Source organism: Cucurbita pepo, chromosome 18, assembly GCF_057944985.1.
Source record: "Cucurbita pepo subsp. pepo isolate OVF chromosome 18, ASM5794498v1, whole genome shotgun sequence".
NCBI lineage: Eukaryota > Viridiplantae > Streptophyta > Magnoliopsida > Cucurbitales > Cucurbitaceae > Cucurbita > Cucurbita pepo.
This window is the reverse complement of record NC_141815.1, coordinates 3,724,817-3,745,998: the sequence shown is the minus strand read 5'-3', so window position 1 is coordinate 3,745,998 and position 21,182 is coordinate 3,724,817. Positions and strand designations below refer to the sequence as shown.

At 36.5% G+C, this 21,182-nt stretch overlaps 1 non-coding gene and 1 pseudogene across 1 annotated transcript; both read left to right on the top strand.

The window, feature by feature from the left end:
• Window positions 1-17,109, top strand: part of LOC147787053 (cytochrome P450 CYP72A219-like) — a 32,155-nt pseudogene extending 15,046 nt beyond the window's left edge.
• On the top strand, window positions 188-259 carry TRNAQ-CUG (transfer RNA glutamine (anticodon CUG)). Its single transcript has one exon. It is a non-coding gene; the product is annotated as a tRNA-Gln (tRNA).
• Window positions 17,110-21,182: the final 4,073 nt, after the last annotated feature.

Below are 21,182 nucleotides of genomic sequence, written 5' to 3'. Positions count from 1 at the left end.
AAGAATGGTAGATAATTAAACGTCACCTAATATATTAATTGATTTTAATGTGTTGAAACCCTATCAAATACAAAACTGAAAAACGAGGAGACATCGGTAATTTTTGAAGTTCTGAAAGTATATGAAGGTACTATTTATTTTTTGAAATTAAGAGATTTATTACACACAAATTCTTACAAATATTTGTGGTCCCATGGTCTAGTGGTTAGGACATTGGACTCTGAATCTAATAACTCGAGTTCAAATCTCGATGGGACCTATTTTATATTTTATTCTATTTCATATGGGCGTTGTAATAGTGAAATATGCATATCTTGAGGATGCAAGGGACAACCCTCTTACTACCATTTTTTTTTATATCAATTCACATCGTCTATCTAAATTCTAACATTTTCTTTATGTATTCATGATTGATGATTAAAGTGAAATTATCAAATTAAAAATTATATTATGGAATAACTTCAACGATTTTTTTCTCCTCTATGGTTACTGACCATAAACATAATTTTAAATAATCAAATTTTGCATAGGTTTAGAGTTAAAAGGTAGGATAATAATACTTTTACATGGATTTCATTATTAATAAAATAGTGATTACACATTCAATCTGATATGAATCCAACAACTGATCACTCCCATGTACCCGAACAAGCAATTACAAGAAGCAATACAAAGAAGATTCAAAAATCAAATCAAGAAAATAATGGAGTGGCTGATAGTTGAATTACCACTAAAGGAATAATTAGAAGACTTGCCTTTAGTAGTTGAATTACCAATTAAGGAAATTTATTAATGCCTTATTTTCTCCAATTTGTATTTAATAGCATTTATTAGCATTTATTAGTGGTTGGTGGCTGAACTTTATTTTGTTAGGGTTATCTTTTGGGCCTATTTGAAGGCATGTAATATTCATGTTAGGATGGATTTTGTTGAATATAGAAAAAACCTTTGCGTTTTCTTGATAACCTTTTGATGTTATTCTTTTTCAAACCTTGCTTTAGGTTTGATGTTTAAACTGATTAATTGAATTAGTTTTGATCAAGCTAATTCTGGAGTGAATTGTCTTGGTATCTAAGAGTGACCATCATAGATTCCAAGTTCGATCTATGAGTCATTCATCTTCTAACCAGCTCTTGGTTGAAATCAATCCGTTAAGTTAGCTTTCTCTGTGAGCGTTTTGTAAAGATTCTAGAAGGACCTCTAGCTTTGCAAATTCCAGCATTGTAGGCGCTTATCATTTGGTATCAGAGCATTTGGTCGACGTTCGTTGGCCGCTCTAGAGGTGAAATATCTTTATTGTTATTTTTTTTTCTATCAAGTTTTTTTTTCCCTCTCAGATTATCAAAAAAAAAAAAAAAAAAACCAGACTTTACATTCTTGACCTAGTACCAAAAGCCTACCTTTGAGTGTTAAACACGAGTGTCCCTGAGTGAAATTTTTGTGAGAAGTGTGGAGAGGTCCCTTGATAACAAAATGTCACATAATGGAGAAGGAGTACCACCAATACCAGATCTTAATACAACCATTCTTCAAGCAATTCAAGGTATGATGGAAATGATGATGGAAGATAGACAAGAAAGAAGGGCGCAACAACAAAGACAAGAAACCTTTGAGTGTTAAACACGAGTGTCCCTGAGTGAAATTTTTGTGAGAAGTGTGGAGAGGTCCCTTGATAACAAAATGTCACATAATGGAGAAGGAGTACCACCAATACCAGATCTTAATACAACCATTCTTCAAGCAATTCAAGGTATGATGGAAATGATGATGGAAGATAGACAAGAAAGAAGGGCGCAACAACAAAGACAAGAACGAACATTACAAGAAGATGAAGAAATAGTAGTACATGAAAGACAAGTTGAAGGAAGATGGAGAGAAAGAAATAACCATGCAACTATTATGCAACCTAGAAGGATGGAAAGAGTACATGAAGATAGAGATGGGAGAGTTAAACTCAAAATCTCACCATTTTGTGGAACGGCAGATTCTGAGGCATACTTGCAGTGGGAAAGAAAGATAGAGCATGTGTTTGATTGCAACATCTATAGTGAAAATAAGAAGATGAGACTTGCTATTGCCGAATTTACCAATCATGCCGGTGATTGGTACCAACATCTCAAATCCGAGAGAAGAAGAAAAGAGGAGGATCCAATAGAGACATGGGAAGAACTTAAAGAAGCCATGAGAAAAAGGTATGTTCCAAAACATTATGAAAGAAATTTGAAAACTAAATCGCAAGGTTTGAGGCAAGGAACAAAAATTGTGGTGGAATATTATCAAGAGATGGAAACTATGATGGAAAGAGCAAATGTTAGAGAAGAAGAAGAAGATACCATGTCTAGATTCCTTGGAGGTTTGAATCGAGAAATTGTTCATCTTGTTGACAGAAATCCACCACCATATCTGGAAGACATGTATCATTATGCTCTCAAAATTGAAGACCAATTGAAGGAAGACAAAGAGCATTCAAAAAGGTACACATCACGAACTAGCATATTTTCAAATTCTAAAATTTGGAACAAGGATAGTTTTGTGAATAGAAATGATTCGATGTCACCAAAAGAAAAGTTTGTGACTGCTAAAAGAGTGGAGGCTGAGAGTTCCAATGGTAAAAATGAATGAAGCTTCAAAGACGGTAAAAGAGAAGTCTAGTTCTATTCAATGTTGGAAGTGCAAAGGATTTGGACACATGAGCAAAGAGTGTGTTAATGAAAAAGTTATGGTGATAAGGAATGGTATACTTGATTCAAATGATGAATGTGAGGATCATGATTCACAGCTTGTGGAAGAAATCGCAGCATATGATGATGAGTATGGTGAAGAAGGTAATTCCATATCTTTGATCACAAGAAGGGTACTCAATGTTCAAATCAAGGGAGAGAAATTTGAAGATCAAAGGGAAAACTTGTTCCACACAAGATGTTTGATCAAAGGAAACCCATGCAGCTTGGTGATTGATAGTAAAAGTTGCACAAATGTGGTAAGCAGCTTCCTTGTAAAAAGACTTCAAATTTCTGTCCATCCACATCCAAAACCGTATAAACTTCAATGGTTGACAAACAATGAAGAAATTAAGGTAAACTCCCAAGCTCTTATTTCTTTTACTCTTGGAAGATATAAAGATGAAGTACTTTGTGATGTCGTACCAATGCATGCGGGGGACATCTTGTTCGGCCGACCTTGGCAATATGATAGAAAGGTAACATTTGATGGTTTGATGAACAAGTATACTTTTACTTTGTGTGGGAAGAAATTTACTTTACTTCCGTTGTCTCCATATGAAGTACATTGTGACCCATTGAAATTAGAGAAGAAAAGAAAAGAATATGAAGAACAACAGTGGAGAGAAGAAACTAAGGTAAAGGTGAGAAAAAAAAAAGTGAGAAAAAAAAAACAATATTCAGTTCTGGTCCGGAAAGAATGAAGAATTTGATTTGAGGAAAAATTCTTTTAAAGAAAGGGGGGATGATATGAATCCAACAACTTATCACTTCCATGTACCCGAACGAGCAATTACAAGAAGCAATACAAAGAAGGTTCAAGAATCAAATCAAGAAAATAATGGAGTGGCTGATATTGGAAAGTAATTAGAAGAATTGTGTTTAGTAGTTGAATTACCAATAAAAGAAATTTATAGAAAGTAATTAGAAGACTTGCCTTTGGTAGTTGAATAATTTATTAATGCCTTATTTTCTTCAATTTGTATTTAATAGCATTTATTAGTAGTTGGTGGCTGAATTTTATTTTGTTAGAGTTATCTTTTGGGCCTATTTAAAGGCACGTAATATTCATGTTAGGATGAATTTTGTTGAATACAGAAAAAAAACCTTTGTGTTTTCTTGATAACCTTTTGGTGTTATTTTTTTTCAAACATTGCTTTAGGTTTGATGTTTAAACCGATTCATTGAATTAGTTTTGATCAAGCTAATTCTAGTGTGAATTGTCTTGGTATCTAAGGGTGACCATCATAGATTCCAAGTTCGATCTAAGAGTCATTCATCTTCTAACCAGCTCTTGGTTGAAATCAATCCGTTAAGTTAGCTTTCTCTGTGAGCGTTTTGCAAGGATTCTAGAAGGACCTCTAGCTTTGCAAATTCCAGCATTGTAGGCGCTTATCACAATCAAACATAACAAATAATGGCAAACATATGGGCATTTGGTTTGGTAGTATGATTCTTGCTTTGTGTGTGAGAGGTCTCAAGTTCATAATTGGATCGAATGACTATTTCTTTTTATCTAAAACCCTCTTTTTTTTTTTTCTTTTTTACTTTTTTTTTTCTTTCCTCCTCATTAGTCCTCCGAACCCTAATTAGGCATGGAGGACAAAATGGGCAAAACACTAATTTCTCAGACTTGTGTTACACAATCATTGCTCGTCGAGCGAGTATAGTGACTGGTTGAAGGAGAATCATAGTGTAGGTGAGTAGTTGGTATCGTGAGGAAGAAGATGGTTTTAGTTAACCAACCTAAATTGCTTTACTTGAACCTGACCTCACCGATCCAATTGGATTGGACATAATCGTCAATTCTTACTACCCGAAGTTATATGCTATCTAAGCCTTTGTGTTGCTTTTCTAGGTTATAGTCTATAACATTGCAAGAATGTCAACCAATTAGGTGGGGGATGATGTTACGGTCATGCTCGTCCAAGGCGTATAGCTCAATGGCCACATGTCCATGCAATGCCAACTTTTTATTTGATTTCATGTTATATTATCGTATTATTGTATTTTCTTTTGTATGACTGTTCGGCGAAACTATATCCAGGCCAGATCTCAATAGCCTCAAAATGTACTATAGGGGGATGCAACTAAATGTCAACTCGACCAAGCCAAAATTTGCATGATTGTTCGGCGAAATCATGTCTAGGCCTGCCATACCTAAATCGCCTAAAAATGTACTACAGAGGGATGTGACTAATCGTTAGTTCTTCCTATCGGAAGTAATATACTATCTAAGCTATTGTATTACCTTTCTCGCTTATAGCCTATAAAATTGCTTCCAAAACCTTATTTCAAATTTTCTTACAAAATCTATTTCGAAGATCTATCTGCCCTTGTTTTCTAAAACCTTCTTCTCAAAATCGGGCCAGAGGTTTGAGCATACATTGCTTGGCCCGTAGGTGACACGAATCCAAATTTTCTTGCCTCACTCGGGAGTGAATGTGGTACAATCGTTGGGCCCCGAATGGGTGAATTGTGAGATCTCACATATATTGGAGAGAGGAAAGAGTGCTAGCAAGGACATTGGGCTCCCAAGGAGGATGGATTGTTAGATCTCAAATTCATTGAAGAGGGGGGTGTGAAAACCTCTCCCTAGCCGCTCACATTTTAAAAACCTTTTGGGAAAGTCTGAAAAGGAAAGCGCAAAGAGGATTGGATTGTCACAAATGGTATCAGAGTAAGAAACTGGGTGGTATGCCAGTGAGAAAGCTGAAACTCAAAGAGGGTGGATTGTGAGATCCCACATCGATTGGAGAGAGGAACGAGTGCCAGCGAGGATGCTGGGGCACGAAAAGGGGTAGATTGTGAGATCCGACATTGATTGGAGAGAGGAACGAGTATCAGCAAGGATGCTGGGCCTCAAAGGGGGGTGATTGTGAGTTCCCACATCGATTGAAGAGAGGAATGAGTGCTAGAGAGGATGATGGGTCCGGAAGGAGGGCGGATTGTGAGATCCAACATTTGTTGGAGACGGAAACAAAACATTCTTTATAAGGGTGTGGAAACCGTAAGAACTTAAGGGGAAGTTTGAAAGGAAAAGCCTAAAGAGATAATATCTGCTAGCGGTGAGCTTGGGCTGTTACATATACTAAGTTAAAATGAAGGTTAGTCTATGGCCCTCTGATAAGTATCATAGTGTTCCAAGTGTTTCAGCTAGATCTATTACACGATCCAAGACCAAAATTATTCAATAAGCATTCATTCTTCATCGTCAAAATTGAATAGGCTCGATTCAACCTCCATTCCATGTGATACAAGTTGATTCGATTAAGGAATGACCATTTAGTGGGCATTTGAACAATTGAAAGTTTGTTTTGTGGAAAGACTATAAATACCCACAAATTATTATATAAAAGGCAGATTTTGATGAATGAAATTTAACTCTTAAATTGGGACTTTCATCCTTAGAACTTTGAGCATCATCTTTGTCATTTCTAAGTTTCATGTCGTTCTTGCTGTAGATTGCATCTGAGTCATTCAATCAAGCCTTGATCAAGTTCAATTGTGGAGTGACTTAACTTGGAACAATGTATCAAATCGTGGTTCTAGATCTTTGATCTTAAGAAGTAATCTACTTTTAGCCTCATCTTTTGGCTGTTCCAAATTTTGTATAGGAAGAGTTAATTTCTTTGATTCAAGGGTTTTGTATTCAACAAAAACTTCGATGGTTGGGCTTAGATTATGATTGTCTTATCACCACGCTCCAAAGTTCGCTCCCATCCACGACCAACTCCAAGCCTGAAAAAAAAATGTAAACATGGAGTGAATAAAAAGTCAATAAGTAGCCTACTTGTAGGCTCTTAATGGCAACCTTAAGCTAGGATGTTATCTTTTATTGTGTCTTCAGGGTCTTGGCACTTAGAGCTTATAATCTTACCTGTCACTTACTGATACTAAAAACTTTTCTCTAAAGTAATCTTTAGTTCTCTTCCCTTAAACACATGAGTGGTGCTATCACGATCATCTCATCCAGATTGTAAATTCAGATGCATGTATCCCATCTAAGTAAGGGAAATAGGAGACCATCCTCATCATCTTGCTCATGATACATAGTGTAGGGCATCCCACATAAAAAAAGAATAGGGGCATTGTCGCATACCGCGTGATGGGAGATAACAGTCACTTTTGGGTTTGAATCCTAGCAACTTATTTACCATGATATTCAATTGATCCTAGGTTGTAACGACCCTAAATTTTCACATACACAGAGTCGCTACTAACGTCTCATGCACATCTATAATGCGGAAATATAAGTCTTACATGAACAGAATTGATAACGTAAACTTCAAAAAAACGTTTAAAACAACCTCTTCTCTGGAAAACACAGCCATGGTCTTACGTGTTTAAATATGAAATACTGAAATTTAGAGAAAACAAAAACAAATACAAAATAATTTAAAACAATGAAATGCAAAACAACCTATTCTAACTTAAGACTAGAAATTTAAATATGAATCTACCCTATGCACGTGCCACAGTCTCTGCTCGCGATGCCGCCGTCCTCCGTACAAGTGCGCCTTGCCTTTACCTGAAAAATGATGTGGCACACGGCTTGAGTATTTCAAAGAATACTCAGTAAGTGGCCCCGCTATAGGGGCCATGCAAATGCAAACACATGCAATCATGATTTAGGGACCTATCTCTAATCATCTTAGGGGTGGCCTCCAGTCTCGGACAAATTGGATGTGTAGTACTTCCCTACACACGACTCACACGTGCGAGTGTGAATCCCCAGGGCGCTCGCACACCCCCTGGACCCTCTGGTCAAGCTAATCTGTAGCGACGTCCGGAGGGCAGCGGAACCCCATAGTGTCATGCGCCTCATGAACACCCTCATCTGTGTGCGTTCGCACCTGTGCGCATTCGCGCTCATCATACGGTGCGCGTCCGCACTCATCATCTCTAGGGGAAGTAGCCCTATGCTTATGAAATACAATATGCATGAGTCCCTCTAAATCCATCATAATGTCTCTTCTGACACAACCCTCTAGTCTCATCTCTTTGTTACTCTAGGTAACAGATACTCGTGGATATTTATATTAATATCATTTTCACGCTCTTAGGGTTGTGTCCTATGTCGATCTAACGACATGATGCAATATGGCACTCATCATCATATAGCATGCTCAATATGGAAAACATCATCATATTAAGGTAAACGTCACGCAATCATCATACTCATCATATTGCCACAAAGTACATCAAACATATCAAGTACGACATTCTTCAAAATATATATATACTGTGCACATCATCAAGTATCATAACTCACACATCATCATAACTCATACATCATCATAACTCACATACCGCATTGTATGATATAGTTCATACATCATCGTAACTCATACAATTTTTAGTCTATCCTGTAGTAAGACCACTTACCTGGTTGGCCTTAGCCGAAGTATTCCCTAATTTAATTAACGTAAGCTCTCGTTCCTCGTGAGCTGCTCTAAAGGTTGCTAGAGTTCGCTTCATATCGAACCGTTCGTCACCTTTCGTTAGCATTTCACATTTTAATTAATAATCCAACTAACAATGTGAAATACAGCTCTAAAACGGTCTCAGTAAAAATCGAATTCCACGTTTTCATTGTTTCTAAATTTTGGTTGGGTAGTAAAACTTAAATTGAAAACATGTCAATATTATTTCATGGTGCTTCAATCATTCAATCCAACTATGGTTTGTTATAATATTATATTCTCTTGTTACAAATAATAATAATTTCTCACCTCTTCCATTTTCCTTCTCGCTGTTGTACCACTTTTGTTTCTTCTCTCTCTGTCTTCTTTTTCTTTCATACGAATGACTATGCAATTATAAAATAATATTCAATCAATTCTGTTTTCTCGTTACTAGTATGACTATCAATTAACAGAAGCCATTTTCAATCTTTTTTTTCTTCTCTTTCCTAAAAACTACTCTTCGTTAACAAAAGCCATTTGCTATTCTATTTTCTTCTATCTTTTTTCTCTTTCCTAAAAACTAAACAGAAGCTATTTTCAATCTATTATGTTTTCTCCTCTCTCCGAAATGACTGTCCAATTCGAGAAGTCATTTTCAATCTATTTTAATTTTACTCAGTAGAAAGGCTTATGCATCCATCAATTATGATTTTATTCTCTCTCCTAAAAATGATGATTCAATTTAGATGCAATTAACAAAGCCATTTTCAATCCATTTTGATTTTCTATCGGATATCAAAAAATTTAAATAATTTAAAAAGAGATCTAACATAACTTTTCTATCTCTGCCAAAAGATAAAAGAAAAGAAGATCTAACTTACCGATTACTTTTCCATCTCTTTCCATTCCTATTAAATCTGCTTGAACTGAAGGCCATCTCCAATTTTCTCTCCCAAAATCTGTGATCTTTCCTCTGTTTCTTTCTCTGATTTTTCCCTTCTCAAAATCTGCCATTTTTTGTTTCTGTTTCGTTTTTTTTTTTTCCATATCATTTTGTAGTTGTAGGAGGTGTCGGGGAGATATTTGGGGAAGGTGGAGAGAGAGAGTGATAATTTACTTTTTTTTTTAATTTTTTTTTATAATTATTATTTACTTATTCTTATTATTATCTTTTTTTTTTTTTTTTTTTCGGGTCGTTACATTATCTACCCCTAAAAAAAACTTTCGTCCTCGAAAGTCTCAAACTCTTGTACTAGCTCGGGGTATTTTTCTCTTATTTCGTCGTCACTCTCCCACATGGCTTCCTCGCTGTGGTGATTCCGCCCTAATACCTTAACGAACGCAATATTCCTGTTGCTTAAGGTTTTTACTTCTCTAGCTAAGATTTTTACTAGTTTTTCCTCGTAGCTCAGATCTTCATTGAGTTGGAGTGGTTCGTAGTCTATTTCATGGATAGGGTCCGTAATGTACTTCCTCAGCCTCAACATGTGAAATACATCGTGTACTCCTATGTGGGCTAGAGGTAGGGCTAACTTATACGCTACTAGACCAACTCGCTCTAGGATCTCGAATGGTCCAATGAATTTAGGACTTAACTTGCCCTTACGTCTGAACCTCAAGAATACTGGGTCTCCTATCTCAAACTCCAAGCTTCTATGCCTTACATTGGCATAGCTTTTCTGTCTACTTTGAACGGTACGCATCCTTGCTCGAATTTTCTAGACAGCCTCATTGGTGAGTCAAACCATCTTGGGTCCTACTAACTCTCTCTCGCCTACTTCGTCCCAACATAGTGGGGACCTACACCGTTTTCCATACAGAGCCTCAAACGGTGTCATTCCAATAGTTGCTTGGAAGCTATTATTATACGAGAATTCCATCAGGTGGAGTTTGGAATCCCAACTTCCCTTAAAATCTAGTACTCAAGCGCATAACATGTCCTCTAGAATTTTGTTTAAACACTCCGTTTGTCCATCTGTTTGGGGGTGAAAGGCGGTACTAAAGTTGAGGCGGGTACCCAACGCTTATTGAAGTTTGAGCTAGAACGCTGATGTAAAGCGTGGGTCCCGATCCAACACTATAGATACTGGGACTCCATGTAGTCTTACTACTTCTTTCACATACAGCTTTGCCCAATTGTCAACTGTATATGTAGCTTTCCCAGGCAGGAAGTGTGTCGACTTGGTCAACCTATCGACAACTACCCGATCATTGTATAGCCTTTAAGCGTTTTGGGTAATCCTACTATGAAGTCCATTGCTATGCTTTCCTACTTCCACTCTAGTATGCTTAGGGGTTGCAACAACCCCGCCGCCTTTTATCTAGGAGCTTTCACTTGTTGACAAACTAAGCACTTGCTCACAAACTCGGCCACATCCCTCTTCATGCTCTTCCATCGAAAGTGTTGTTTTAAATTCATCTTTGTATCTCCTTGGTGCATGACAAATGGCAAGTTGTGACCTTCGTTAGTATTTCTTTCCTTAGCTCCTCTATTGTCGAGACATATAGGCGTCCCTGATACAATAGCCCTTCATCTGAGGTCTTTGAGAATCCATTACTAGACTCTCAGCTAGCTGGCTTAAGACTTTCTGTAGGTTTGGATCCTCTCGTTGGGAGGTAACCATTCTTTGCCTAAGTGTAGGTTGCACTGTAAGTCAGGCCAGTTGTGCCATGACTCTCTCGGTCGCTACAACTATGTTGGCTTCCTTAAATTTTCTTTGTACCCTTACTTCCCTCGTAATGAGGGCCGAAGAGTGGGCCACCTTTCTACTCAAAGCGTCTGCGACCACATTTGCTTTTCCAGGGTGGTACTGGATATCTACATCGAGTCCTTCACCAATTCTAACCACATTCTCTGTCTCATATTTAACTCTTTCTGGGTGAAGAAATATATAAAATCTTGTGGTCGGTTAAACTTTGAATTTTCTCTCCATACAAGTAGTGTCACCAAATTTTCAGCGCGAACACTACAGCGGCCAACTCCAGATCGTGGGTAGGGTAATTATCTTCGTATTCTTTTAGTTGATGGGACACGTATGCAACAACTTTAACGTGTTGCATTAAAACACATCCTAGTCCATTCTTTGAAGGCATCACTATAGATTACGTACTCTTCTGAGATCTTGGGAACCGTGAATACCGGGACGGTTACCAATCTCTATTTTAGGTTTTGGAAGCTTGCCTCACAAGCATCATTTCATATAAATGGTACCCCTTTTCTCGTTAGCTGTGTCAAAGGCGAGGCTATTCTAGCGAAGTCCTACACGAACCTTCGATAGTATCTCGCTAGTCCCAAGAAACTCTGTACTGATGTTACCGAAGTTGGGCGTTCCTACTTCGTGACCGCTTTGACCTTAGTAGGACCTATGGATACTCCACCCTTTGTCGCCACGTATCCTAAGAAAGAGACTTATCGTAACCAAAATTCACACTTTGAGAACTTGGCATACAACTTGTTCTCTCTTAGGGTGGCTAGGACTTTTTAGAGGTGTTCCTGGTGTTCCAAGTCTATTTTTGAGTACACTAGGATGTCATTAATGAGCACGATCACAAAAGTGTCTAGACAGTCCTTGAACACTCGGTTCATTAACTCCATTAACACAGCTAAAGCATTGGTGAGGCTAAATGACATACCATGAACTTATAGCGATCATACCTTGTCCTAAATGCTGTCTTTGGTGCGTCTTTTTCTTTACTCTTTATTTAATGACAACCTGACCGCAGGTCTATCTTAGAAAATATTGTTGCTTCTCTTAGTTGATCGAATAAGTCTTCTATTCTAGGCAGAGGGTATTTGTTCTTTATGGTTCTCTTATTTAACTCTCTGAAATCGATGCACAAACGCATCGATCCATCTTTCTTCTGAACAAACAACACTGGCGCACCCTAGGGGAATATGCTAGGTCGAATGAACCGTTTATCCCGTAAGTCTTGTAATTGCACCTTGAGTTCTTTTAAGTCTGCTAGCGCCATGCGATAGGGTGCTTTAGAAATAGGCCCAGTTCCCCGCTCGAGTTCGATGATGAAGTCGACTGCTCGGTAAGGGGGTATTCCCGGTAGGTCATCCGGATACACATTTGGGAACTCATTTACGATGAACATGTTTTCTAGAGTCTTTTCTTTTCCTCTTACATCTATGGCACATGCTAATATAGTTCAACCGCCTTGTTGGACTAATCTCTTTGCTTTCATCATCGAGACTACCTTTCGGGTAGCCCCGGCATTTGTGCCTTTAAATTTAAAGCTAGGTCCCACCGATGGTGAGAATATCACTTTTTTTTTTTGCGACATTCTATAATAGCATGGGTTGCAGCTAGTCAATCCATGCCTAGTACTACATCGAAGTCGGTCATCTTTACTACTAGTAGGACTATGCTTAGAGTTTGGTCGGCTACTATTGCTTGGTCATTCTTTACTCTATCCTTAGTTACTGCGTCTACCCTCTCAGGGGCTGCTTTCCGACCATACATACAATAAGGGTTCTAATTCAAACCCTGTCTCTGATCCCTCTCGAGGTGGGCTCTCTTCAGTCTCACCTCGTCCTCTATCTCTAATAGGAGGTCATCCTCTTCCTTGTCTTACTCTTTCGCATGGTCTGGGCAGCATGGTTCTAGAAACCAAGATAGCATCTCTTAAGTCTAAGGCTCATTACCTATGAAATTATGCTATGCATCACATCTACTAAGTTCACATCATATTGCAAACAAAATCACTCAGCATACAACACATCACATCATGCTCTTAAATAAATACGTGAAATATCACAACAATTTCAATAACATTAACATAAAAATGCATGCAAGTTTGAAAACGTTTCTTTTTTTTTTCTTATCTTGTGCAAGGCGTACCTGACGGTGACAGGGCATCGACGTTGGGACCATGGAACGTGCCAAGCCTACATTGTAGGCTAGTCTACAGAATCTAAAACCTAGAGCTCTGATACCAACTGTAATGACCCTAAATTTCCACATATTCAGAGTCGCTACTAACGTCTCATGCTCTTCTATAATGCGGAAATATATGTCTTACATGAACATAATTGATAACGTAAACTTCAGAAAAACGTTTAAAACAACCTCTTCTCTGGAAAACACAGCCATGGTCTAACGTGTTTAAATATGAAATACTGAAATTTAGAGAAAACAAAAACAAATACAAAATAATTTAAAACAATGAAATGCAAAACAACCTATTCTAACTTAAGACTAGAAATTTAAATTAATCTACCCTATGCACGTGCCACAGTCTTTGCTCGCGATGCCGCCGTCCTCCGTACAAGTGCGCCTTGCCTTTACCTGAAAAATGATGTGGCACACGGCCTGAGTATTTCAAAGAATACTCAGTAAGTGGCCCCGCTATAGGGGCCATGCAAACATATGCAATCATGATTTAGGGACCTATCTCTAATCATCTTAGGGGTGGCCTCTAGTCTCGGACAAATTGGATGTGTAGTACTTCCCTACACACGACTCACACGTGCGAGTGTGAATCCCCAGGGCGCTCGCACACCCCCTGGACCCTCTGGTCAAGCTAATCTGTAGCGACGTCCGGAGGTTAGCGGAACCCCATAGTGTCATGCGCCTCATGAACACCCTCATCTGTGTGCGTTCGCACCTGTGCGCATTTGCGCTCATCATACGGTGCGCGTCCGCACTCATCATCTCTAGGGGAAGTAGCCATATGCTTATGAACATACAATATGCATGAGGTCCCTCTAAATCCATCATAATGTCTCTTTTGACACAACCCTCTAGTCTCATCTCTTTCTTTCTCTTATTTTTCCCTTCTCAAAATCGGCCATTTCTTGTTTCTGTTTCGTTTTTTTTTTTTCAGATCATTTTGCAGTTGTAGGAGGTGTCGGGGAGATATTTGGGGAAGGTGGAGAGAGAGAGTGATAATTTACTCTTTTTTTTTTATAATTATTATTTACTTATTCTTATTATTATCTCTTTTTTTTTCTTTTTTTTTCTTTTTTTTTTTTAGGGTTGTTACATAGGTATTCTAAGAACATGGTCTATAAATGAACATAGGCTTATACATTATATCATAGAGTAGCATCAAAACTCATTAGTTTTTAATTTAGGTAAACATTAAAGAACAACCTAACGTGATTCGATGGGCGTGAAAACTTACTAGTAACTTGATAACCCCCTTTCAAGGTCGTCTATACAGTTCCATGTTACTTAATGTCTCAAAAGTTGTAAAACGCGGCTATTTTGGGCGAATGGCATTATGGTCATTTTAATACCATCTTAGGAATATTCAATGTCTACCAAATTTCATACGTTGGTTTAACTCAGAATAATATGTCGAGTATTAAAATTTAATAAGAAGCGGAGCTTATTTATGGGGTTAATTTAATGTTACTTAATTTTTTAGCAAAACGTCTAGTTTTTCCCTTACCTCACGATTCTTAATATTTTTCTTTCATGTACCATTAATTCACATTTGACTTAGGGTATATATTTAAATTCAAGTGATTTCCATACGTATTTTCTAAGAAAGCTTCTTGTGTTCGATTTTCTCCAAATTTTCTTTGGCAACTTCCTTAATAAGTCTTGTTTGAGCCGTGGGTAGCAAATGGGTCACCAACCGAAAGGAATGATGGGCTGTGGGTTGTCTGTAGTGATGGGTTGCCGAAGTTCAAACCAAATCTGACCATATCCCGTTGTCTTCTTCGCCTGATTCACGAGTCTTTCTGTCTACCTTTCTCTTTCTTCTCGAGACCTTTTGACTCCATTTTTTCTGTCACTCCTCCATTTAGATCTCAACTATGGTGAGTTCCTATTGGCTTGCCTTACGCTCCCACGTCGTTGTACTGTCTTGTACGCATCTACACAATGCCACTATCTTGGTACCTTAGTATTAACAAATTTTAAGTTTGCTGACAGTGAAAAAAAGTGCAAGGCACAATGTGAATGCGAGTATCTTATCATGGGTATGGTTGGATTCATGTGAGAAGGTAACCCTAATCCAAACCCCAATGATCCAAGCTTTTGTTGAAGCAAGAACCCTTGAATAAATGAAATTAACACCTCATACAAAATTCCTATCAACCAAAAGATAAGGCTAGAATTAGATTATTAAGAACGAAGATCTAGAAGCAAGATTTGGAACCTTGTTCTAAATTGAGTCACTCCACAATCCAACCTAACCAAGGCTTGATTGAATGGCTCAAATGAAATCTACAACAAGAATTGCTTGAAACTTAGAAATGGCAAGGATGATGCTCGGATTTCTAAGGGTGAAAGTCTCAATTTGAGATCTCAATTTCATTCGTTCACACTCTAATTTTATTTACCGTCTCTCCACAAAAGAAGTTAGTGGTAGTGATTCAATCATGATCCCCTTCTAAATCCCCACAAAGGACGAGGTCAATTTGACCATTACAAACTTTATGAAATTAAAAATAATAAATAATGTTTTCTAACAACTCATAAAATGATGCTTGCAACTTCATTCGCTCTTCAATCGTGCAAATATTCACTTCTAAAGCTCCAAATGGTCATTCCTCAATTCAATCACCTTGTAACACATGAAATGATGGTTGAACCGAGTCTATCCAATTTTGTAAATGAAGTATGAATGCTTGTTGAATCTTGTTGGCCTTAGATGGTGTAATAGATACAGTTGGAACATTTGGAACACCGTGATTCTTATCATCATGGGCTGAAAAAGAATAGTAGAATAATTGGACAAAGAAAATACTTCTTTAAGTGCCTTTTTAACCATATTTATGATGGTTGGGTTGAATAAGAATGGTAGAATAATTGTAAACTGATCTAATATATTAATTGATTTTAATATCTTGAACCCCATCAAATACAAAACTAAAAAAAGAAGGGAGAACTCATCAATCATTTTCAAAGTTTTTAAAATATATAAAGATACTATTTATTTTATTAAGTTCAGAGATTTATTACACACAAATTTTGTAAATATTTTTGGTCCCATGGTCTAGTGATTAGGACATTGAACTTTGAATTTAGTAACATAAGCTCAAATCTCGACCTATTTTATGTTTGTGAGTAGTAATTTAAAGTTTATTCTTTTTTCTTCCAAATCTTATTATCAACAAAGTCCATTACTAAAAGTAAGAGTGAAACAAGTGAGAAAGTATCTTAATATAAATATAAGGAGGAAATTCCTCCATTTTCCTAGATTTCAATACTCTCTTTCTTTATTAAAAAAAAAAGTAATGATTATACATTCAATAAAACAATATTTTGTTTTATTTTGGTGTAAGAGGTCCCGAGTTCAATTCTTGAAATGCCCCTCTAAGTTAACATCAATGGCCCTTCTCAATATTATGAGTAACTTTAATGACGGATCTATGGCCATAAACGGATTCCTCGTAATTGGAATCGAAGCATGTTTGTTGACTTTGATGGATTTGCATTTAAGACTATCAATAGTCACCGATCCAGTTGGACTAAACAAAATAGGTTTTTTTGACTGACGTTAATCCAATTGAACTAAATTTCCTTTTTTTTTCCTCTCAATTTAAACTTTCGGACTCATTTTGCCGTGATTTCATGACAATTCGACTCAATTTATGACCCAATAGAAAATTTGAAAATTATTGAAGGCCGAACCAAGTTCAAGAAGTCAACATACAAACAAATAGACAAATGGAAGTTTATGCAAGAAATACTTAGAGGAGGCATTAGGATTGGGCATATGATGATTTGGTATGAATAATGAACAAATTGAGCATGAGATTTGATAGCTAAGGCCAGGAAACTCGAGTATTTGAGTGATTTAGCCAATGATATGATTAAGAGTCTTCCGCATATATGAATCAAACTCTAAGGTTGATTTGTTGAAGACCATAGCATGAATTGTATGATAATTTTGTGATTTATTGAGCAGGTGAGCTTGATTATGCCTTGTTGTCCATAGATTTGCCTGATGAGAGGGTTAAGAACAAGGTTATGCCAACTTTATTTTTCCCTGGATATATGTTACATGCCCTAAAGTAAATTAATGACTTATGGTTGAGTTAAAAAATAGTTAGTTGGCAGGGACATTAACCAATTAGGTGCTCGTCCAGGACATGTTTCCAATGTCACGCCAAGCCCTTTATTTGATTTCATATTATATTGTCTTACTATTGTATTTTCTGTTGTATTATTGTTCCGTGAAATCATATCTAAACTGTTCAGACCTAAATCGCCTCAAAATGTACTATAGGAAGATGTGCCTAGTCATCAACTCTCCCTCCCCAGAATTTGTATGATTGTTCGAAGAAATAACGTCAACGCCTGTCAGACCTGAATTGCCTTAAAATGTACTATAGGGAGTGCAAGTAATCGTCAATTCTTACTACCCTCGTGTTACTTTTCTCATTTATAGCCTATAACATTGCTTTGAAAGCCTTTTTTCAATCTTGCTTTCAAACTCTCTTTCAAAAATCTCTCTACCGTCGTTTTCTAAAACCTTCTTCTCAAAATTTGGCCAGAGACTTCAACATAGGTTGCCCGGCTGTAGGCGATGTGAATCCGAATTGGCTTTCCAAAAGTGACTTAAAAATTTAACATCCCTATCACTAACAATGATTCCAGGGATTCCACGTAATCTTACTACTTCCCTAAAGAATAAACCAGCAACATGCTTTGCATCATTAGTCTTGTTGCATGCAATAAAATGAATCATTTTACTAAATCGGTCTACCACAACAAAAATACTATCACCCTTTTTAGTGTGTTGCAAACAAAGAACAAAATCCATAAATATATTAGTCCAAAGTTTGTTAGGGCAATATACAATCCATTTGGTTGATTTAGCTTCTTTGCATTTAAACACATTGGCTACAAAAAATTATTAACATCATGCTTCATTTTCGGCCAAAAGAAGTGTCTATGTAACATATTATAAGTTTTATATATCCCAAAATGTCTCATTAAGCCATGTGTGCTCCTCTTCAAGCAAAGCTCTTATAGAGCATTTAGGAATACACAACTTGCTTTTCCTAAAAGCAAATCTTCTACCATAAAGTTTGTTTTGACCCGTAAGATACTTCAAGCTTTCATGATCAGAGTGGATACATATTTCTCTATGCCATAAGTAGTGTTGTCACACCTGCCATGTGCGAACCAAAGCAAACAAGTCTTTATCATAGTAGGATAGTTCAATGCTACAACATTTAGTTTTTCACTAAAATACACCAAAGATTTTTCTTCTTGCATAAAACAGCACTTATGCATAAACCACTCATCACATTCCATCTCAAAAGTTTTATGAAGGTCAGGAAAAACAAGTAATGATACATTATTAATTTCTTCTTAAGTACATTGAAGGCATTCTCTTGCATCTTTTCCCATTTAAAAACATTCTTTTTCACTCCATCCTTCAAGGGTGCTAAAACTTTTTATAAATCTATTATAAAAGCTAACTCACTCATGAAAACTCCAAACTTCACTTACATTTTTTTTTTTTTTTTGTTGGCAAATCCCTAATGATTTTATCTCTTTATCTACTCTTATTAAAATTAGCATGAAATTTCTATGACTTAACATGCTATACATACTCCAGCAAAGTTTTCGAATAAATTAAAATATCATCAAAATACACAACAACATGCATTCCCAAATATTCTCTCAAAACAGTATTCATTAAATGCATAAATGCACTAGGAGCATCAGTTAACCCAAAAGGCATAACTAGCCATTCATACCATCCAAACTTAATTTTGAAAATTGTTTTCCATTCATATCCTACATGTATTCTAATTTGATGATATCCAGATTTCAAAACAATCTTTATAAATAAACACGAACCATGCAATTCATCAAACATATCGTATAGCCTAGGAATAGAATGTCAATACTTAATAGAGATTTTGTTGATGACTCTATTATCCATGCATATGAGCCAAGTTTCATCTTTCTTTGGTACCAGTAAGACTAATACAGAACATGGACTCAAACTTTCTTATAAATAGCCCTTCCCCATGAGCTCCTTCACTTTCCTTTGAACTTCTTTAGTCTCAGTTAGATTGACTCTATAAGCTAGCTTATTAGGAATGACAACCCCCAGAATGAAGTCTATTTTATGTTCTTTCGGTACTTCATCTTAAACACGCCATCAAATTCCTGTAAAAGAGATTAAAACACTAGGCAAAGACAAGTTGTTATCGTTAGAGACCAAATATTGGTCCTTGTACATAAGTACAAAGATGGTTTTTTGTGAAAACATTGTCCTTCTCACCATAGCCAAACAACTCACTTTCTTTCTTTTTCAATTTCATCTCTTTTTTTCATTTTGTTTTTACTAATTTTTCACTCAATTCTTGTTTTTCTTTCCATCTTTCTCCACGAACATATTCTTTTTTTCTCAAACTTTAATTGATCAACAAATACATTTGCAGAACTCAAAAGAACCAGAGTAGTTCATCTTTTATAAAAGAATGCCTATTCAAATAACCATCATACATGACCTTCCTATCAAATTGCCAAGGTTGACCAAGCAATATGTCTCTAGCAAGCATTGGAAACACATCACAAAGAACTTTATATTTATATTTTTCCAAGGTAAAAGATATTAAAGCTTGAGAAACTACCTTCATTGTTCCCCTATCATTGAGCCATTGAAACTTGTAAGGTTTAGGATGGTGTTGGGTTGAAATTTGTAACATTTTGATCAACATGGTACTTAGTACATTGGTGCAACTTTCACTATCAATGACAAGACTACAAGAAGTCTCCTTGAATAAAATACCGTGTGTGAAATAGGTTATCTCTTTGATCATCAACATCATTGCCTACGTTCCCACGACATTGTAGTGTCTTGTACCTACACAATTCGACCATCTTTATACCTCAGTATTCAAAAATTGTAAATTTGCTGACAGTGAAGAAAAGCGCAAGGGACGATGTGAATACGAGTATCTTACCGTAGGTATGCTCGAAGTCATGGACTGAAAAGGAATGGTAGAATAATTGGGCAAAGAAAATACTTCTTTCACTACTTTTTAACCATATTTATGATGGTAGGGCTAAAAAAGAATGGTAGCATAATTGTAAACTTGACCTAATATATTAATTAATTTTGATGTGTTGAAACCCTATCAAATATAAAACTGAAAAAACGAGGACACGTTGGTAATTTTCAAAATTTTGAAAGTATATGAAGATACTATTTATTTTTTAAGTTTAGAGATTTATTAGACACAAATTTTGTAAATATTTGTGGTCCCCTGGTCTAGTGGTTAGGACATTGGACTTTGAATAGAAATTTACAATTCAATTTTGGAACTAAAAGGTAGGTGATAAAATAATGATTATACATTCAATAAAACATAATAAAATAATGATTATACATTCAATAAAACATAACAAATAATGTCAAATATATGGGCATTTCGTCTAGTAGTATAATTCTTGGAATTGCGCCTCTTTAAATCTAGACAAATGATATTATTGTGTTGCGTTCCCATGCAATACCAAACCCAAAATAATATTGCTCTCAAAATCTATTTTGAAAATCATTCCCCTTTTTAAATCTAGACAAATGATATTATTGGGTTGCTTTCCCATGCAATACCAAACCCAAAATAACATTGCTCACAAACTCTATTTTGAAAATCTCTCTGCTTTTTTTTTTTTTTTTTCATAGAATGGGTTGCTTTCCCATGCAATACCAAACCCAAAATAACATTGCTCACAAACTCTATTTTGAAAATTTCTCTGCTTTTTTTTTTTTTCATAGAATCTTGAGTGACTGTCGCTCAATGCAAAGTTTGCTGCTAAGAAAAGTGCGATTGTGACACCTTGCATGCATTATTCAAGTCTAAAATTGGTAGGAATAGAGATCTTATTTGGTGGCACTAGGGGAGCTTCCAGCTAGCGTCTAGTAGTAGGCACATGTAGATTTACAAAGAGACCTGAGAGGCTACTCGAGAGCGAGGGCTTCAACATACCTGTTTTATCAACTCTAAAGCGAGATAGACGAGGGCAGCCTAACCTATCTACAAATAGCGCGATGGATAGATGGACCCTAGAATAACATATGTACAAATAGCGTGATGGATAGATGGACCCTAGAATAATAGAAC